This window comes from Euprymna scolopes, chromosome 33 (assembly GCF_053919585.1).
Source record: "Euprymna scolopes isolate OS-2025 chromosome 33, ASM5391958v1, whole genome shotgun sequence".
Classification (NCBI taxonomy): Eukaryota; Metazoa; Mollusca; class Cephalopoda; order Sepiida; family Sepiolidae; genus Euprymna; species Euprymna scolopes.
This window is the reverse complement of record NC_136514.1, coordinates 62,387,388-62,407,974: the sequence shown is the minus strand read 5'-3', so window position 1 is coordinate 62,407,974 and position 20,587 is coordinate 62,387,388. Positions and strand designations below refer to the sequence as shown.

The 20,587-nt window shown below is 32.2% G+C and overlaps 1 protein-coding gene across 1 annotated transcript in view; it reads left to right on the top strand.

The window, feature by feature from the left end:
- The first annotated feature begins 1,609 nt into the window (after positions 1-1,609).
- Positions 1,610-20,587, top strand: part of LOC145258256 (neuronal acetylcholine receptor subunit alpha-10-like) — an 800,162-nt gene continuing 781,184 nt past the window's right edge. The window contains exon 1 of the mRNA XM_080116238.1: positions 1,610-2,124. The gene's annotated coding sequence lies outside the window, so the exon portion shown is untranslated. The remainder of the gene's footprint in view (positions 2,125-20,587) is intronic.

The window sequence follows — 20,587 nt, the reverse complement described above, 5'->3', positions numbered from 1 at the left end:
ATATATATATATATATATATATATAGTAATTTATAAAATATATATGGCGACTAAGCTACACTGAATATTCTGCGTTTCATCCACTGTAGGATTCGTCAGGCTTATGCGTCTAAGCCTGACGAATCCTACAGTGGATGAAACGCAGAATATTCAGTGTAGCTTAGTCGCCATATATATTTTATAAATTACAAACTAGCTCTACCTACGTATTGAGCACTTTTGAAGTAAATACTTAAAGTTTACGCATAAATCTATACTTTCGTATATTAAATTTATGTGAATAAATGAAGTAGTTATATATATATATATATATATATATATATATACATATTCCATCGCGAAAGAAATGTTACCGTACGTATGTAAAATAATTGAGATGAAAACTGTGACCCAAAATACTTGTATAATTTGTCATTTTCAAACCTTATGGATGAGTAGATACATAATTACTTTGACGATACCAATTCTTCATGGTTGTAGCACAGGGTTTTTAATGAAGATTGTCAATGCACTTAAAAATACAATGTTCCTACTCCAAACTACCTTTTGTTTACAACTGTTGCGTTTAGTAACGATCAACTATGAAAAAAAAGCTAGACGTGTAACAACACTTAAAAGAAAAATAATGAAGTTAAAAAAAATATATTAAACGCGCATGCTACGAGCCTGGCGGCGCACGAGCATATTGTTCAGCTGCCCATGTCGCGTTAGCATCGTAGGAAATAGAATCCGAGAGAAAAAAAGACATTTTTATATAGTAGCATACGCTCTTATATACGAATAGAAAAAAACAGGTTTATACAATGGAAATCAAAATTTATTTAAAAAAAAAACGGTTGAGTTTCATCACGGACACATGTTGAAACAACAATGACTCGTAACGATATAAAAACGTCGCATCGACAGTTAAAGTCATGCCATCTCGTGTAAATGTATACATACATATGCATAAACTGAGTCATACTATCTATTGCTACGCGCATGCATACACATGCACGTAGACTAGGTTGCATTATCTAGTGTATACACGAACTCATGCACAACAAACAGAGTTACACTAAGTAGTTTATACACATGCAGGCACGCACACATTAAGTTGACTTACACTATCTCCTGTTAGCCGCATCTTACTTCACACACACACACATACACACACACTCATACACACACACTCATACATAAATTGAATAATAGTATCTTTTGTATACACGCAAACTATCTGTATTATATTTCTCTTAGTCTGCCTGTCCGTTTCACATTTTCTCGAAAACTACTGAGCCGATTTGGCTGAAATTTTGTATGAACTATGCTATGATAAGGTTCCGCGAACTAAGTATTGTGGTATACGTTCGATGTACTATTAAGAGTTAATGGGGATTAATAGGGATTACGATTTAATGCAAAAATGAGCACAAATGCAACAATGCGTTTGATATAGAATCTTTCAAATCAACAGCCTATAACTGTTGTTTGTTTTTAACTGACAAAAAGTCTAGTCCGGTATATATATATATATATATATATATATATATATATATATATATATATATATATATATATATAAACCAAATATACTATATTGTGTATACACATACATGAATTCGGTGTTAGTATCTAGTGTATAAACGGACACTCCTACACAACATTTGGAGCACAAAGAATACTTGTGGCGTCGTATGTTATTTTAGAAAGGGAACAACAATTAAAATGAAACATATTCACACATACATACACACACATACATGCACACACACATACATACACACACATACATACATACACAACTTTTATCCATAATCTAACATGACACTAAATACACACGCATTCGCTTGGAAAGCTTGAGCGATTTGCACATACGCACAGATTTAATAGGCAGAACCACACGCATATTTCCACATTCACAACAGAAAGCAGTGCTGTTACTCATACACACATACACACACGCGCGCACACACACCCGTCCTGTACGTAGTAGTGAGGGAATGTAGCGTGTATGCGTCGACGGCGTTCGATCAATACTATTCCTCATCGTGTACTGTTACGGGGGCTCGACGGTGTATTTTCGTTCTCTCCACCAAAACAGACTTTCTCTAAACCACTTGCCTATCAACGTCCGACTATTTGGTAAGTGGCGCTTCTTTCTCGCTTTTATACTGACATATTTGCATTCATGAATAACGCAGGGTGGTAAATACGGCTATCAACCCTTCTTCTGCCATACTCGTTTGTTATGGTTGTCGTCGTTAAGCCCTACACCTACCCTGCCCCTCGTTTTTTCGCGATGACGAGAAAACGACAGACAACAACAGTAATGACCATGACGATACCGACACCATGTCGCTGTGCCTTTCGCGTCACCCCAGCGAGAGTTCAGCGATGTCCGCCGTTCACGTTTCTGTGTGGCCATTTTCTCTTCAGACAATTTTCTTTATCTTCTGTGAGATGACATTTCTTATTTGATGCGTCCATCTTACATCATTGATTCTTAAATTCATTCATTGATTCATTCCTTCATTCTGATTTTTATCCTCTACGTCTATTTTGCAATAAACCCATAAATAAAAAATACGCACACACACGCGCGCAGCCTCCCTTGCCGTAAAAACAGAACGCACTGTAGCAGTTCACTCTATTTTTACTACCACAACACAACATCATTCTTTTTTCTTTTCAAATCTTCATAACATAGTACAAGATTAACGACTCATCAGGTATAATTAATGGTTTATTATTCATGCTTCGTCGCTTATTATCTAAATGAATTTAACGTGATGGAGTCATTGCTGGACACATTAACAAAGAAATCATGCGAACGTATACAAATACAAAGAACAAAATCGATGAAATATTATGAGGACTTTCCTATCGAATAACATCCGTAACATTTACGTATATGATTCCATATATATATATATATATATATATATATATATATATATATATATATATATATATATATATATATATATATATTAGATTCACATACAGTATATATTATATTTAAAGCTATTAACATTACATCCATTAAATGCAGTATTTTTGTATTATCTTTTTTCATAATTTCTTATTTTACATATGTACATATATGCAGACGTTATTATTATTATTATTATTATTATTATTATTATTATTATTCATACATACATTCATATATATATAAATATCTATATATGCATCTCTCTCTCTTTATATATATATATATATATATATATATATATATATATATATATATATCTTGATCTATATATTATATCTAGGTCTAGTCACGTATTTCGCAATGTTCAAGTAAAATATTGAAAATCTATAAAAAATTAATACGTCTCATAATATTACATGTTTATATATGATATATAGTAATCTAGTTCGGTAAGACACGCGCGTTTTGTGTAACTGACTTGCCATAAAATATTGAGTACTAGTTTGCAGCTCTACTTATGTTTAAGTACTTGAGAAAATCTGAAAATATGCAAATATACATATGACATAGTAATCACGTGTATATGTACACACTTAAAAACAAAAATTCTTAAAACGTATTCAAATGCTTCATCAGAGAAAATATGATGGATACAATGTTCATGTTAGATTAATGATATATAAAATTAAATTAGTTTTTTATGCAGTTATAAGGGTTAAAAACACTTCTTAGACTATCTATCTATCTATCTATATATATATATATATATATATATATATATATAAAGGCATTTTAGGTTGTAAAATAAAATATATGTACACAGAAAAGAACGTAACATCTAGCGCTAAACAGATGTTAGTACTTGAGTATATATAAACACGTATAGAACATAAAAACTTAAGTAAGCACTGCACGCGCACACACACACACACACGCACACACACACACACACATATATATATATATATATATATATATATATATATATATATATATATACACTGTGTTTAGTATCAGCTATAAATGGGATCATAATTCTTCCCTGTTCTTGCGCGAAAAGCATAAGGAACCATGTCAAATCCGTCATGTGTTGATTTTTAGCGCAGCTTTAATCTTACCTCACCTTAATATTACAACGAAAAGCAAATGAATGAAATGTCATTGTGTATTTCTTAATAATTAATCAAATAGAATATTTTTAGCAATTCGATTCCCATTTTTATCATCACAATCATATTCCTCGCGCACACACAGAGATACATCCCACGTTGTCTCTATCTAATGATCGCTGTTCGTGCAACTGACAGTTAACTCGATGATTACTTTAAACCGATTGTAGCGGCTGTTATTCTTTCATTTGTTTTTTTTTTTTTACATCTTAGTGCTTTTTTCATTGATACAGAGCACTTTTAACCCACCCACACACATTTATGTGACATGTCAGTCAAAAATAAACATAAGTTTTTTATATATATATATATTCCGTTTTCGAAAATAAGGGTTTTTGCCTGATGAGATCTCTAGTTAGTAAATACTAGTAGACTGAAACATGCTCATGACTGTGTAGCAACAAACTACTGCGTATGTAAAGACACATATATATATATATATATATATATATATATATATATATATTAGTGGAAGAAACCTCAACCAGAGTGCTTTATTATAAGGAAATTTTCAAAATAATGGTGTAATACTTATTCATTTGCATATTAGAGAAAATCAGAACAACATCAGTACCGTCGGTTTCAAATCCAAATAAAAGGGATCAATATCAGAACACCTATGTCGAACTATTTTCAGCTTTTGTTTATATGTGTATTCCCGGAAAGAACCAACCGTACCCATGTTTTCAGATCTTCTGTAACACATATTGCATGTATAGTGTAATTCAGATGAAATGAGTTATGCAATAATATAAAACTTGTTATTCAATGGACGCTACACAGTTTGTTGATCTTCCATCAGTACCATCGCTTTCACAAACAACACTTGAAACTGATATCATAGGGTTAGAGGTAATAACTTTGGCTGATTCAACAACCGACGCCTAGTGTTTCCATGAAACTTATGTGACTGATAGAAGATAAACCAATGGCATCATGTCCATATATATATATATATATATATATATATATATATATATATATATATATATATATATATATATAATGAGCATTATGCATGACAATATATATCCATTGAATGCAACGTTTTGAAAGTATGTTTTTTGTGAACATTGCCTACTTACACACATTATTGATATTTCATATACATAGTCTCATGAGTTATTATGTGTATTGTTATGTTCCAGTATTCAAAGCAAACCACTTTGTATAAAGCATGAAGTTTAGAAAATTATGTATGTGTGTGTGTATGGAGTAAATGTTCCGATATTTCAAGAGTGCTTGATATTGGAAGAGGTTTATAATAATTATTATTTTCAGTTCTCAACTGGCCATGACGAGATTTGTAGTTTAAAATATGTATATTAACACCACACACACACACACACACACACACACACACACACACACACACACACATATATATATAATCACATTTTGTCATATATTTGTTTAGTAGTATGTAGTGAATCTAAAAATCTTCAATACTATAAAATCAGTGCAGTAAAACAACAACACTATTTTTGACGTGCTAAGCTTTCGATAGAATAGCTCCTAAACAGCAAAAGACCATGACAAGAAATAATAACCTTTTTTATGTATTCACTCATTAAAATTGTAATACCTCTCCCTTTGAATTCAATGCTGAACGATAATTACAATAATACTATACCATTAATGTTAATAAAATAGATTGTTAATAGATTGTTATCATTCATATGAGAGTATATGTCCAAATTATGTTTAAGTTATATTAAATAAATTAATGCAAAATGTGGATTACATAAATGAAATCAACCACGTAATTTGTCAAATATTGCAAAAAAAAAAAAAAAAAAAAAGATTTATAAAATTTTTAAAATTAATTTTGTGGAAAACTTTGAAGTTCGATGTTACTCACATAAAATAATCCCCCTCTCTTTCACTGTATCAAACACACAATCGTACACATATATATACATACATACATACATACATACATACATACACACATATATAAATATATATATATATATACTTATATATATGTGTACATATATATATATATATATATATATATATGTACACACATATATAAGTGTATATATGATTATATATAAGTGCGTATATATAAGTATATATATATATATATATATATATATATATATGTAAATGTTCGTATATATGTGGGTATATGTAATATGTATAAGAGTGTATATAAAGCATACATATATGTGTTTATAAGTATATAAAGTATGTGTATATGTGTACTTATATATATAAAATATATGAATATCTACGTCTATACTGCCAGAAATGTTTTGAACACATGAAATGTATTGTTTATGTATAAACTACGATTCATGTTTCTTGTAAATTATTCGGACAAAAATTGATTAAAAATATTTTTTTAGTGGCATTAGTTCTTAAAATGTTCTTCCGTCGGGTTGATGTGATGCATCAAATATTTGTACCTGTCTGTTCTCAATCGGAGGAAGAAACATCCTTCTAGACTGGGACGCCATTTTTGCACTCAAATAAATGAGGACATACATATGGACACGTATAATATATATATATATATATATATATATATATATATATATATATATATATATATATATATATATATTTGTGTGTGTGTGTGTGTATTTTATTCATAGACACATTATGTATTATATATATGCACACGTTTTTAAACCGTGATTTGTTTTGGAAATACGATGACATCAAACCCGTAGTCCCAACTAATATCGCATATATATATATATATATATATATATATATGCATGATGATTGCAACGTCTTGTTAGACGAGTGCCACTCCCTCAGACATTTAAAATCCATGAGCCCAAATGCCTGAGGGAGTATCTATACAAATATGATGTTACAGAGTCTTAGCTTTGTACGACAGCTAAGTCTCTCTCTCGGTTCAAAATGTTGAGATCCAGCAACAAGCAAGAGCAAGATAGCCAGCAACAAATTAAACTGCAGACCAGCTTAATGCGGGTATCGTTTTTTAAATCAGAGATTTGCTTCTCCTAGAAAGGTTGCCTTCACCACGGCTTACGGGAGCCCTCTCCACCCCAATACACACACACAAATATACACGGTGCTAGTTGGCCGTTGACCCAGAAAAAGAGTTCATTCGCCCTTTGGAAGGTCTTGTTTTTAATCCTTCAGGGAGACTAGCCACCCTCCTCACCAAACAAGTCTGGTGGGGGATCCAGTTTAGTCGCCGGTGACCCGACCATGAGGCAGGTAGTACTGGGTTACATGGTACCAGTAGCACATGACATGACCTGGCATATATATGCATATATATATATATATATATATATATATATATATATATATATATATATACATAAATTAAGGGCCGCCAGATAAAAAGATATACATGTTTGAAAACGTCAAATCCTTATGTGCGTTTGACTTTATATCTTTAACCTTAGGTGTACACACGACATATCACTTTTATTATGTTTTCTTGCCTATACATCCCTTGATCAACATAACTAGCACTTTTGATTCTTCATCTAAGCATTTTCAATTAACAATAAACAAATAAAAAAAAACTGGATATATTGTATATTGTCTCTTGAAAATGGTTCGATGAAGAATAATAAGTGATCCTGAGAGCAGATGACCTGGGTGTCCTCAGTTCGAATCCAGTTCGTTCCACAAGAAAATCACTTTCACTTAGGACTTTGGCAACCTTTATGTGGTCCCTATCGTATGCAGCCGAAATACGTATGCTATGGGTGATTATAAGCCAAATACAACACAAGGTTTTTATAAAATAAACAAACATTTATTTGTTTAAAATCAATATTTCGATGTGATACGTGTTCCTTAGGGTATATACATATATTTTTAAGTGTTATTATGTAAATACGAAAAGAAATGAGTAGTAAAAACCTATGTGATTTACGTTTTTAATTTCCGGTTAAATACGCGTGGCGCGCATGAATGGGTTAGTTAAGGTTTTGTTCTCCGTGATATAAGCGTTGTTTAAATTTTAAAATGAAATACATATGTTATACGTTTATAAGCAAAATAAAAGGCAGAACATTTTATAAAGTAAACAAACATGTATATATATATATATATATATATATATATATATATATATATATATATATATATATATATATAAGGGAATTTCCAAATGGAAATCCTGTTATTTTTAAATGAGCTACCAGGATGAGAGTAATAATACTATTAAAACGAACGATTTTTTGTGATGCAGAATTCATTTTTCTACATTGTCAACACAATTCATAATGAACTTTTGCCAGGAATTCAATGACGCATATATACGTCTGATCACCGTTCATCACTAGGAGTTGCTTGCTTTCTTTAAAACTTACACTGGCAATGCCTGCAAAAGAAAATCAAAACGTTAAGGTCATCAATGCATATGATTAATTATCACACCAATGCAATTTGCTATCCTCTCTAATATATTCGTGGAATAAAAAAATAAGAAGCATTTATCTTGGAATGCTCCACACACATACACACACAACCCCCCCATATATATATATATATATATTCACATACATGTATACATAATGCATATATATGTACATATAATGCCTATGTATGTAAAATATATATGCATTTTATATGGAAATATAAATGCAGTATATATATATTAGTAGTTTTTGTTTTGTAATACTTTTGGAATGAATTCAATTATTTAAACTAAAATGCATTTTTACCTAAATGCAAGTTGGGAATAATTTTCCTTTTTGACCAATTTGGTACCCCAACATGAAAAGCGGCATTTGTCGCTAGCTTCAGCCACTCTGATGAGTCGTAGCCGACGAAATACGTGTCAGTGGATAATTATATTTTAACAATGCAATATGTATATACATATATGCATTATATATACGATGCATTATACATGCATATATATCTATTATATTTAATATATATGAATTTCATGTACATATGTATATGAATTATATCCATATATATGTGAATTATGTATGCATTACTATGAATTATATATGCATAGATAAAAATTATATATGCGCTATATATATTTCCCATACATATGTATATATAATGGATATATACGCATATATAATCGAGATATATGCATATATAATGCACATATATATATGTACATATTATGACTACATATAATGCATATATATGCGTATATATTTTTATGTGTCTGTATATTTTTATAAATGAAAAGTTGAAATTAAATTCAGTCAAAAACAATTACAAAATCGTCATTCGACAAAGAATACAACATTTAAAATTATTTTTAATAATTTATATATATATATATATATATATATGTATATATATATATATATATATATATATATATATATATATATATATATATATATATATGGGGGTTGAATGAGGAAGTCTCCTTGAATTACGAGGGGCGTGCAATAAGTAATGCCCCTGACCCACATCTAGTTGTCTGATCTAGCTGAAAATTTGCATGTGCAATGATTTATATCTCTACGGATTATGTGACAAATTACAACTCTGAACTAATTGTGGTTTCTGTTTTACAGGTGTTTGAACTGAGTCAGGTGTGAAATGGAGCATGTTGAATGTCGAGCAGTGATTCGGTTTTTGTATTTGAAAGGACGCACACCTCAGGAGACTTTTAATGCAATGAAAGAAATTCATGGTGATAATGCCCCATCACATGACCTTGTAAAACACTGGCATCGTGAATTCAAACATGGCCAAAAATCTGTGGAAATAGCTCCCAGACTTCGTTGTCTCTCTTCTGCCATTGATGAGGCATCTGTCCATCAAGTTGAGGCTGCCATGTTGGAAGATCGGCGCATTACTATTCGTCAAACAGCCCAGGATGTCAGGATTAGTACAGGGTCTGTGGAAACTATCATTCATGACCATTTGCATATGCATAAGGTGTCTACCAGATGGATTCCCAGGTTGCTCACACCATTCCAGAAGCGAGAACGCGTCGAGTGCTTGAGGATGAATTTGGAGATGTGCCAGAAGATGAGTCAAATTTTTTCAAAAGACTGATTACACAGGATGAAACCTGGGTTCATCACTATGATCCAGAGACCAAAGCCCAGTCAATTCAGTAGAAACATTTGGGCTCACCACCTCCAAAGAAGGCAAGGTTGCAACCCTCCGCTGGCAAGGTCATGCTCACGGTCGTCTGGGACCAAGACGGAGTAGTGATGACAGATTTCTTGGCAAAGGTTACCACAATTACAGGAGCCTATTATGCTTCACTTTTGAGGAAATTAAGGGAAGCTATCAAAACCAAGAGGCGGGGCAAGATCAGCAAAGGTACCCTCCTCCTGCAGGACAACGCTCCGGTCCACAACTCGCATGTCACCAGATCAGAAACACGGGCGTGTGAGTATGACATCTCCCCCATCCTCCCTACTCTCCTGACCTTGCACCCTCTAACTTTCACCTCTTCCCAGCCATGAAGTTATTTTTGAAAGGAAAGCGTTTCCCAGATGATGCAGCCTTGATTTCTGAAGGAACGTCATGGTTTGAGGACCAACCTAGGGTGTTATATAAAAACGGTCTCCAGAGCTGCATCAACGACAGGAGAAATGCATAACTCTGCCAAGTTCTGTTGCTCTACTGCTATGGGAAGTGTGTCAGGGTCATTACTTATTGCACGCCCCTCGTACGAGAACAATAAAACATATCTAAATATATGTAACCCATTATAATAAACAGATTATATACTAGCGCTGTCCTTCATTGAGGATTCTTTATTAATCACGCCGGTTTCATTGGATTTTCCTCCAGGAAACTACCATTATATATCTCTATATATATCTTTATATAGATTTTCCTCTAGGAAACCAATCCATAAAACATATATATATATATATATATATATATATATATATATATATATATATATATATATATATATATATATATATATATAAAATGGTAGTTTCCTGGAGGAAAATCCAATGAAACCGGCGTGATTAATAAAGAATGCTAAATGAAGGACAGCGCTATATATATATATATATATATATATATATATATATATATATATATATATATATATATATATATATATATATGGGCATAATTCCGTTGGCACACCGATTCTCGTCAGATCACCGAAGTTAAGCCACGCTTAGCCTTAGTGTGACCATTTGGGAATTCTAGGCGTCGTATGTTATCTCCGTTTATCTCGGCGTTTGTTTCTAGTCGTCTTGTACACACACATACACTTTACTTGCCACTGGTATTTTACAATGTCGACTTAGGAGAGGTGTGGTTGGAGATTGCGCACTTTCTGCCACAAAAATTTCATGCGCAGGCACCCCTTCGTGAGAGGCCTCCGTTAAGCTTCGAAAGACAAAGGAAACCCCCCTGTAGATGAATTTGCGCAGGTAATTGTGTTGCAAGGGTTGCGCAATCGCAACCACACCTCTACCGAATCGGTACTACTTGAGTCCAGTCAAGGAGATGTCCAGGAACACATACAGCATCTGGAAGTTTCAGATTGACACTCTTCCACTACTGGCGATTAGATTATTTTTTTTTATAATTTTCATTTTTTACTCTGTTCAAACAAATTCGGTTTTTTTCGATAATGAACGAGGGCGTGTGCTTATTTCTTCGTGTAACATTTCGATATTTATGTTTTAATGTCTCTATTTTTCAAGTTTTTTATCAAATAAAGTTAAATATTTTGTTTTCATTGGCATTGATGTTCAGCTGTGTAGATCACATAATATTATTGTCCTCTCTTTCATCAAAATGAAATCCATGAATCTACATAACCTAACACGTTCGTTAACAAATTACACCTCGAATGCAAAATGCGATAAACACCATCTCGCGAAACTAACACTTCAAAGGTTTTGCGGTCCAACATCTTTCCACACCTCCAAAATGTTGTACACAATCTCATAGCGACATAATTGTTCATTTTCTATCAATGAAGTAAGGTTTTAACTGAAGTCTAGAATTGATCTGTTGTTTTTTTTATTTAATTTCTATGAAATTTACTGCGTTTTGTATTCGAGTTTTTCAAATAAATAACCAAGCAAACCACAGCATAACATATAGCATCACCGTTTTTATTGTAAAAATAATCTTCAAACAGATGTATTCATAACGAAAGAAAAACAAATTAAAAATACACTCTGCTTCCCACCACGTTCCAAAGGAGAAGAAGAAACAACAACAACAACAACAACAACAACAACAACAACAACAACAACAACAACAACAACAACAACAACAACAACAACAACAACAACAACAACAACAACAACAACAACAACAACAACAACAACAACAACAACAACAACAACAACAACAACAACAACAACAACAACAACAACAACAACAACAACAACAACAACAACAACAACAACAACAACAACAACAACAACAACAACAACAACAACAACAACAACAACAACAACAACAACAACAACAACAACAACAACAACAACAACAACAACAACAACAACAACAACAACAACAACAACAACAACAACAACAACAACAACAACAACAATAATAATAATAATAATAATAATAATAATAATAATAATAATAATAATAATAATAATAAAAAAAAAAAAAATCACACTGGTGGTATCAGCGGTCACAACACCAAACAGAACCAGTTGAGAGGTGCACGGGGGATAAAAATACCAAGAAGAAAAAGCACTAGCCAGACCATCACTAGGTGTATGGAAAGGAGGCTTAATAATAATAATAATAGAGTCACCATTATTTCCAATTCAGAACGCTAAAACTAATGTGAGCAATCCCAACGGTTACACGAGGTGAGAGATAAATCGTATTTATATAAAGCGCAAACATAATGGTCATCACCGTATTGGACAAACGGTTATGAAAAGGAAGAGTTGTACATTATGGTTGAATTTGGAGGTATCAAAACCAAAGCAAAATATGATGAAAGTAAAAATAAAATAGATGAACCCCATAATTTATTATACCATACCTGTTCACACTGAAACGCATCACAATATTCTGTGGATCTATATTAAAAAACCTTGTTAAACTTTGTGACATATTTCCATTCTATGTAGAACGAACACCCCATGATTTCATTATACCATATTTCTTCAAACAGAAACATAATTATCAAAGTATACTTACGCAGATAGATATGAAAAGTCTTCATTAAAGTTTGTGCCGATTTTCATTCTATGGAGGCCAGGCGCGAACGCAGACCCCACAATTTTATTATATAATCCCTATTTAAGTTAAAACATACTTATCAAAGTATTCTTATGTACATGTATATAAAAAAAAACACTTGTAAACTTTTTTTTTTTTTTAATTTTTAATTTTTTTTATTTCCATACTTTGTGGACCAAGCGCGAACGCACACCCCACAATTTTAATGAACCACCGTTCTGCCAGATCAAACATACCCATTCCTGTGTCTCAATACATATTCTATCATTATATGTAATCAGTTTTTAAAATAGTCAACCATATAGGAGCCTATTCGTGACCACACACACACACACACATCCAGCTTTCTTTTATATATATATATATATATATATATATATATATATATATATATATATATATATATATATATATATATAATCTCGCGACATAAGATTTAGTGTGTAGAAATCTATATGGCGACGAAATAATTCAAATGGCCAATAGAAACGAAAAAGTAACTAACAAATCCGACAACTTACGCCGCGTGAAAAATATTTAGAAAGAAACCCTTCATTTTAAATAAAAAGTCAACAGTAAGTGTCTTTTTTTTTGCTATCAGAAATAAAAATATTTTATATAGGAATAAATAAATTACAGTCGTTATTTTATGATTTTATAGGAATACTATCAGTTTCTTCGTGGTTTTTGCAAACTATTTCAGATCGTCGATGTACATTAGGCAATTCATTCTTTCATCTGTATTAGTGAACTTGTATCCGGCTTGGCATCTTCTTATTATTATTACTTTACTCATTATCATATATACTATTTATTATTTACAATTAACGGTTCGTGTTAAATTCTATAGTAGGTCTACTTAATAACTGATCATCACCCATCACATGTCCTGCTTCTTTGAGTCGTCTTACTTTTCACCATTGTTTTCAGTCTATAATTTTTACTTCGTTTCAGAAAGGTAGATGGTTTCCCTTTTCCCTCCATATATTGTAACCTATATCCAACTTTTCAATCTTTACACGTATTATGGCTTTTCGATGTTCTTCTAACCGTACTTTTAGTGGATAACATGTCTCACCTTTGTATAGTTTTCCGCATTTACATGAGATCTCATAAACATAATTCATAGTCATGATTTTTTTCTTTAGAAGAATTAACTCGCACAAGCTGTTTCTGGAGAAATTATTATTTCTTTTTAATCTAGCGCGCACTTTCATTGCCAGTAGGATTCTGTACATTAAAAAAAACAACTTGTATCTTAATCTGCCAGCGTGTGGAGATAAATAATTAGGATTACACATACCGTACTTTCGGGTAATTGCGCCAAGTCCGGGGGATTGCGCCAACTAATTAAAAGTGCTCTTTTGGCTACCACTCGTACAAAGAGGACTTTTTTTTAGTTGGCGCAATTACTCACGGATTTGGCGCAAGTACACCAAAGTATGGTAACTAATAATAACTCCCTTAACTAAATCACTCTCCTTCAAAATAAGATTCTACTTTTAGACGATAATGTGTAAACATACTGAAAATCTTTGGAGAGAAAAAAAAACAATGAAAAATTCAAACTGAAGGATAGGTTTCGTATATAAATTGACTTTTTTGTCACTAACAATGCCAAAATACATGAAACCGCATATAATTTCTTTAAAAAGTTGGTATATCCTAAAAAACAAAAAACAACGGATAGAAGTTTGTAAATATATTTTAATTAATAAAGCGCGTTTTAAATGCCTTTGAAATTGTTTTAAATACGGACTTAAATTTTTATGTTGGCAGTAAAAAGAACACGAACTGCCAACACGACTTTGATAAAGTTGAAAAGCAAGAACTATTTTATTATTCTCTTTTATGGCCTCTTATTTTTACCTCCATTTACAATTTGTTTATACAACTAGTAAACACCACTACGACAAGAGACTAAAAATCAAAGCAAAGCTGGCGCCAAACTTTGTCTCGCGTAAAGATTAGAACGTCGTCGAGTACGCTTTTAAATACTGAATTCAAGATTTTTTTATTAAGCAATAAAATACATAATCTCACTAAAAAACAAAGAGTATTTTTTCAAACTTTATAGTGAACTATTGTGAGCGTTGTAAACGCCAAAGGCCGAGCGTAAGTCACATTTTCATTTTTTTTTTTTAATTTTATGACAAAAGTAAAATAAATTTACATCGTATTTTTATGTTATTAAATTTAAATTTACTGATCGCATAAGACAATAAATATTAATCACTTTACTTATAGTACTAGCAATGAAAAATTAAGTTTGTAATTTTTTCAAGACATATTTTGGAATCAGAATTTAGGCTAAGCTTTTTCGGATTCCGATGCTGATTCCGGAACTCTTCCATTTTACTATTGATTCCATTAAGCCGATTCCCGATTTCGAGTAATCGTCTAAAAAAAAAAAAAAAAAAAAAACAAAAAAAAAAAAAACAAAAAACACACACACACACACACACACACACACACACACACACACACACACACACACACACACACACACACACACACACACACACACACACACACACACACACACACACACACACACACACACACACACACACACACACACACACACACACACACACACACACACACACACACACACACACACACACACACACACACACACACACACACACTTAATCGCCAATAATTAATTTTTTGTTTTATTTGAATCAATATTTAAAAATTGTTTTAAAATTATTCGCAATAAAATGATAAACAAATTCATAATAAAACTACAATGTTTATCGTTGTACAATTTTTCTTTTTAAATTAATTCTTGTTTATCTTTTAATAATTATTCGATAAAGTTAATTTCATGTATAAACCGTTTGCATCATTTTTTTCTTTTTTTAATATGTTAAAAAAATTTTCTTCCTTTTTTATAAAGCTCTTATTTATTATCGACTTGGCAGATTTTGCTTGCTTGGCCTGTTTTATGTAATGTAATTTTTTAGTCAACAGGTCTTGTTTTTCGGTAGCATTTCTTAATGGACGGAGTACGAGTGGCTTGTTCCTGGGCCGCTATTAAAATGCCCTCAGTAGATCTATTAACATTACACCTGATCAACCAATTCCAGTTTTCATTTTCTCTAAATTTAGGATTTTAAACGGCCACACTGTGTAGTTTCTTTCTAAACAGTTTTACTCCTTTCTGTTGAAACCTCTGACTTTTTTTCACGTCAAGTATTATTATATTTTCCCTTTGTACCCCATAGAAAAAAAATTTTCATTACTTTCAGAAATATATTTTGTCCGACTTCCCTCTCATATATTTACCACATCTACAACATTAAGTAAGCTTAGCCCATTGTCTTTTTTAAGAATATACAGTCGATTGACATCTCTTTTCTTAGCAAAACCCTCATAAATTGTAAGCATTTTACGTATTTTTTTGCGCCCAAACATCTATATTCCAGTAATTATGCCAACGCCATATCGAATGATAGCTACTGATCTGGTAACTAATAGGTGCGATTTAAGAACTCATAATCTTTTGTTGTACTCGACTGTGACTTGGTTTTTCATTTCTATGTTTTTCATCATATCGACTTCCAGTATCTCTAAATATATGTAGCCTCTCTCGTTGTCAATATTCTTTATTAGATCTACTGTTGGAAGTCCAGGTCATCTGAATAGGCAAGCTTGCATCTTTTCATCACAAGAATAGTACATTTGGCGATGCTAAGATTAATCCTTATGCCATTACTGAACAATCTGATCGTATTCATGAGTATATCAAGCTGGTTCTCATTCCTTTCCAAAACTTTAAGATCATCAATGAATTCTAGTTCGTTGTAGGAAGTCTTTTACAAGTTCATATAATGCTTTCTCATTCCGTGAAAGAAATGTCAACGGAATCAAGCTGATGACAGTAAATAAAGGCCAAAGAAAAATTAAGAAAGAATCCCTTTCTTAATTTTCACTTTTCCTAATAGAACATTTCCTGAAGTTATATTGGTTTCCCAATTTTTCATGCTATTTTTCTTTTATAGATGTTCAGAAATTTGGAACCATTCCAAAAATTTCCAAGCATTTGAGTACAACTGACACTATGTCCGATCTCTTCTTTTTCTCCTTCTTTATGTTTTGTATTTTAAACAAAATTAAAATTAGAAATCATATTGACCCTCCTTCTAAAAATAACACCGAAATGAACGTAAAAATATCTGCCCGAGCAACGCCGAGTATGCACAACTAAGTACATATAAATGTTCAGGTAGAAATGCTAAATCCTTTCGAATGATGGTCATTACGCTTGACGTATAGAATACATTTTAACAGCCCTGAACATATATTTCTATGAAAGTGTTAGCAAAACTACAATATATATATATATATATACATGTATACACATACATGTATATATATACATTATATATATATATATACATTATATATATATATATATATATATATATATATATATATATATATATATATATATATATATATATATATATTAGTAATCCACAGAAACGTTTTGTTTTGTTTTTGTTTTTCAAAAGTTTGGCTAGATGCAGTGGGTAAACCAATTCCTTAATTCGAACCCAGGGCACTATTCACTACTTTTAACGAAAGCCTATCTGATTATACTGAATATAATGCACTAAAAGGTTGTGTTAGGCTTTTTTATATACCGATGCAAAATTCAATCGTCTTCTTCAAACTTAAAAGTATACACCTATTATATTCTACATATCACGAATAGATGTTTGAAGATATAAAAAATTGAAGCACAAAACATTTACCAAATTATAGCTTCGGAATTAAAAAAAACATTGTAACTTGATATGCCATACAACAAAACAACCAAACCAAACTATCTAACTGATAATAGCTTATAAACGGACTTTTGAATTAATTTACTTTATTGACGATATTAGCACCAGAGAGAATTCAATTCTTTTTATTTAAGAATCTTGTTTTACGCTGAAGTATATAGTACATAGAGGTGCACACACACACACACATAATAATATACATATATTATATATATTTAAAATATAGTGATTGTGATAATGTGTAAGATATAATATATATATATATATATATATATATATATATATATATATATATATATATATATATATATATATATATATAAGTTTTATCAACTAAGCTACAAGTTTCTTCCTCGTAGAGAGTTGTCCGCTTAAAATGAAATTTTAACCTGATGATTTTTACCGGGAAGAGTTGAGGAAAATGCTGTGCAGATTAATTGCTATATATTTTCATAACTTACAACAAGTGTTGAAGTAAATACTGAAAATCGATACAAACAATATATCTCCTCATAACACTTTATGTGGACACATGAGATAATAATAATAATAATAATAATAATAATAATAATTCTGATTTTGTTTATCAACGTCTCCCTGTAAAGGGATGGGATTCATTTCCAGAGGATTTCCCTCAATCCCAGCTCCAAACCAGGAGCTTCAAAGATCAAGGTTTTTCTTAATGATGTTGGTGGTACCTATAATAGTAGAAGTCTGAAGGCCGCCGGGGATTTGTAGTTTTTTTCAATTGACGACTTGATACATTCCCTACCATCGGGATTATTTGTGTTTTAACCCCGTGTACACGCTTTATCTCCAAGGCCAATGGAGCATAATTGCTCCACTTCTCATTCTCATTCTCTCTCACATTCCTGTTCCAGGATACTGAAAAGTATACAATCTGTCAGTTTTTTTAGACCTTGTCAATGAAGTCCAAATCCGGACGATTATGTTCCAATTGCTTGGTCGTTATGACACTTTTGTCCCACCATATCTCTGCATTTCCATCCTCACTTGTTTTCACTTCATCAGGTACCTCCTCAAACCACTTTCCAGCACACTTCTGCAGCAGAACCATTTTTTTAAACAATCTTGTTCCTAATGCCTGCTCTTGTGCTACACAAACAAAAGCTTCAGTACCCTTAGCCAGATACCCAGCTCTAAGCCATTGCCATGATCTTTCATCAGCCACTTCTGTTATATCTTGCAAAAACCTCCCGTGCATTTTCTTCCTAGCCAGTTTTTCTGCCCTTTCTCTGTCCATACGTTTCACATAATCAGCCTTGATATCACATACCTTCATTAGCCACAACCTTAAGCATCCATTCCCTACTTCTAACTACATATTCCTCCAACGACATCTCAGTTCTAACACAATCTTTTACACTTTTCAACCCTCTCCCACCGTCTTTCATCTTTTGATACAGCATCGCTACGCTACATTGAATGTGAAATATACCAAACATTGCTAAAACTTTTCTTGTTTTGATATCCATGACATGAAACTCCGTGTCGGACCATTCTAAAATTCTCGCACTGTATCTCAAAACACCGATTACCCATGCACTTACCGCTTTCATTAGGTTTCCTCCATACAATTTTGCCTTCGCAATCTTCGTATCTTCTAAGATACTCCTTCCTAACTTTCTCCTTCATTTCTCTGTTCTTTATGCCTAAACCTCCCCCAACACTCCCAAATACTTATACCCTGCATCTTCTGTTTCTTTCATAATTTCTCCATTTGGCAGCACTTTTCCATTCGAATGAACCTTTACTCCTCTTTTCATCATCAGCACCGCACATTTACTGATCCCAAACTCCATCCCGATGTCTTCCGAGTATGTCCCTACGAGCTCTACCAGTCTCACCATTTCCTTTTCATTTCTACTGAATATCTTCAAATCATCCATAAACAGTGGGTGGTTTAGGCGTATTCCACCAGATTCGAAAGTTATACCCCGGTTTCTCTTAAAGCGGATGCTCAATGGCATCATTATCATTACAAACAAGTGGAGATAACGAATCTCCTTGGAATATTCCACGCTTAATGCCAACCTGCCCTAGTACCTCTCTCTTTGCTGTCAGCACCATTTTCCACTGAGAAATACCTGTCTCTAAAAGCCCTACCACATTCCTAGCAACCTTCATAATCAATATCCATGAATGAGGGACCTTTCTGTAATTGATCCATGCTGCACTCAGATTCCTTTTCTTCCTCTTTGCATCCTGCATTACTGCCTTATCAATCAGTAATTGCTCCTTGGTACTCCCTTCCCCCGAGTCTATCCGACACAGTTTCTATTCATCAGGGAAAACTCCATTACTCACAAGATGTCCATAAATTTTTTCCGCAAAGATTCTGCAAAGAAGAAGAAGAAATAATAACAATAATAACAATAATAACAATAATAACAACAATAATAATAATAATAATAATAATAATAATAATAATAATAATAATAATAATAATGGTATATAGGTAGCGTTACCACTTTATTGGAATTTCAGGGTTTCATCCGAGGTTTGTAAATAAAGCATGGTTTGTTTTTCATAATATCAAGGTGAAACTGGAAAAG